We start from the raw sequence: 3,332 nt of genomic DNA on the forward strand, positions 1-3,332 counted from the left end.
ACTGTTCCAGCGCCCTCCCCTCCAAATACAGCGCGTTGAGGCTCGCTACATCTTCGATGCTTTGTAGCCTGGCCACACCTTTGACCTTTCGAATCCAGGCTACTACGTCACCTTCGCCATAGAAAGGTCTAATGACATCACTGCCGACCCTTATCTTTGCTGCAAGGGGACAACGACGCCTGTATAGAATTGCCGAAATAGCTTGTCGTGCGTGGGAAATGAAAAGCTGTTCACCTATCTTCCTCTCTCGTCTGCGCCTGTCTAGTAGTAGTCACTCCGGTGATCCTGCTCTACCCTGTCACCCAGTATAAGCAGCTGCTATCTGATCAACCTGGGAGCGAACTCCCTGACGTCCGTTCACGATACCTCGGCCGGCGAAAAGAGGCCGACCCTGTCCTGTCGCCTCTGCACGTCCCTTCTCACGCTTCCTCTTCCGGTCACTCCCTTGATCATTGACGTCCTGACCCACTTCTTCCGGTTTATACCCACAAAAGTATTGTACAGAAGCTCGTAATGAAAACGTATTTAACATAAGCTTGCACAGCAAAATGAACAACGGGAAGGGAAATGCTACTGGTAGTATAAACCAATATCTCTAGTGAAATTTTTAAACAGTGTTGGCTAAATAAGAGACTTTAAAATATTGATAAAAGATAACATTCTTCTAGAAAAGATAGAAAGAGAAATACAGAAATTACTGCATTGTATGTGTGTGTATGTGTGCTACTTACCACACAGGCTCTATATGTACAAGCCACTCTTCCTGATGGTTGGCAAAAACACGTATTACAATTGTCATAAGAAGGGAATGAGTCATTAACATAGTACACTCGGCCGTTGTAGTGGCAGATTTCTGAAAAAGAACGAAAATTGCTTTGCTTTGTTTTTCTGTGGTTTTTTTTTTTTTCGTCATTATTCTAACATGAAGTTTAGATGGTAAACTCTACGCGGGTTTGGTTCAAAATTGTAATTCTATTCTCATTCACAAAATACGCCAAAAAAAACTTATTAGGAAGTCAAAGAGGATAATTACCAATCAAGAGATGGATTTTCGTAGTTTTCGTCACTGTTTGCAATTACCTTTAAAAAAACTTTTTTAATGTATCATATAGATTTAATTTTTGACGCTGAATCCGAATTCGCGAGCAAACTGAATATTTAAAAGCTACGAATAAACCAACAGGAGCTGCTAGAAATAACTGTCAAAACATTGCTTAAAACAGACAGTTATTAGTTTTAAAAATTCAAGAACGAAAGTTTGCAATACACTCTAGGGATCTAGTCTTTCTCATTCGCAAAATGAGTTCTCCTTAATTTTACTCAGATTGCTTTCAATCCTGGTGCATTAATGCAACTCTGAATTTTGATTATGATCAACCAATTACTTTATCTCGAAAATTAAAGAATCTGATGTTATTTGGAATTAAAGTTAGGAAATTTGGGTAATTTTAGCCAATCAACAGACAGCGTAGCATTAGCAGCTAGTTACCATGACAACCGCACGCTGTGTTGTGGTTTACTGTTGTTTGTGCCACTGTTGATACATTTTCATCTCAACAATATTGTTGATTAAGCAAAGAGTTGGTCGATCTTTATTGAATATATCTACAAGAAGTAAATTCCAGAAAGGTACAGTAATTGTTACCTTCTCATAGACAATGCAAATAGTTGAGCTTAGCACAAGTTTTTGAAGCACTCATGAACAACAATCTGCAATTCTTGATTAACGAGGTACATTAACTTTGCCAACTTTTCCACATCCTTCTAAATCGAGGCAGCTATTGATGGTATATTCTTTTCTAGATGTCCTCATATCAGGAAGGCTGTTAAGTTGCATGTGTTGACAATGACCAAGCTCAGATTCGCTTTAGTTTCCAAATATTTTATGTACCAGCGCAAATTATTGTGTAAGTGGTACAGGGCATATGAATCACATCCTATCATGAATACTCGTTGAATGACGCTACTTATTAAGGAGAACTATGAAAAGGAGAGAAAAATAAGCAAATTGAGAGACTATCAGAAATGAAAAACGATCGACAAATGAAAATCCTGAAGTAGCTTTAAGTTGAATTAGCTAGCCTTCAATTAATTGTTGTCCCAGAAGGTTCTAGAAGCCGTGTGGCGGGAAAATCTGCACACTTCCCTTAAAGTTGCTGCTTCAAATAGAAATGAATTAGTTAGTGCTGATTGGTTAAACCATATTCACGAATGATGACATCTCTTCCTTTTATAGAAATATGTTAAATCGTAATTCTAGACCGTACAAATCGGAGAACTATGGCTTGAATCTAAACCAGGTTCTCGTAAAAATATAATTTATTCGCAAAACTCTTATTTATATAACTTATACACAATAATAACAACTAACAAGTAAAATAAATCGTTATAAATTGCATAATTACCACAAGTTCCTCCTGACAAGGTAAAAGGACAAATGTTTTACAGAAGTTGAGGCACATGACATTCATATTGTTCTTACTTAACTCCGAGTTTGTTCTGATTTATCACAAGGCATTCTTTTCATAGCCGTTACTTTAAAACATAATATATCTAGGACTACATTATCCATCAAATTATTTATACAGCATGAAGTATATGATGAAGACATAAGATTACATACCAATGCTAACGCAACCAACCAGTGTACAGGCAACCACATCTTGACCTTGACAAAAACATGTGTTGCAGCCATCAGAGGACGGGAAGCTTGTGTTGACTCGATGTATCTGTCCATTATAATTGCAGTGTTCACCTTGCATTGCTAAAAATCGAACGTAAATAAGTTGCTTTATTTGGGAGAAATATCAAGTTCTTATGGCATATACATAGCTGCACATAAATACGCATTCATCTCATTCTCCTTTATTATACATATTCACATATGTAGGCCTATAGGAAAGTAGGTTATACATCATTAGATGTATACCTGACTTTCCTATATAAAATTATGAATATAACGGAACGCTGAACTCCAGACTATCAACTTAAACAACATTTATTCAGGTGGTAAATATATACATCTTTAGCTCTTGTTTGTTGTTACAGCTTCTCTGTGTGTGAGCATTGTGGTTGGGACGTTGGTATGTAGATGTAAGCGAGCTGTCGAACGTAAGTCCGAAAGATGGAGAGAGACAGCTAAACACGTCCATGCTCAATCGCTGGCCAGCAAGAAAGAGACTGTCTCCAGAGTTGGAATGTTGGAGACACTGCTTGACACGTCCATGCTCATGGCTGGCCGACCGAGAAAGAGACAGAATGAAGCGGGAAAGCTTGCTTGTTGAATTCCACGCATGCGTGAGACTACGCATGCGCATGGCGTTACTACAGGC

At 38.1% G+C, this 3,332-nt stretch overlaps 1 long non-coding RNA gene across 1 annotated transcript in view; it reads right to left on the bottom strand.

Moving 5' to 3' along the window:
- Positions 1–778: 778 nt before the first annotated feature.
- Positions 779–3,332, bottom strand: part of LOC106872286 (uncharacterized) — a 28,159-nt gene continuing 25,605 nt past the window's right edge. The window contains exon 3 of the long non-coding RNA XR_001409750.2: positions 779–853. This is a non-coding gene — a long non-coding RNA (uncharacterized LOC106872286). The remainder of the gene's footprint in view (positions 854–3,332) is intronic.

Source organism: Octopus bimaculoides, chromosome 1 (genome assembly GCF_001194135.2).
Source record: "Octopus bimaculoides isolate UCB-OBI-ISO-001 chromosome 1, ASM119413v2, whole genome shotgun sequence".
NCBI classification, from domain to species: Eukaryota; Metazoa; Mollusca; class Cephalopoda; order Octopoda; family Octopodidae; genus Octopus; species Octopus bimaculoides.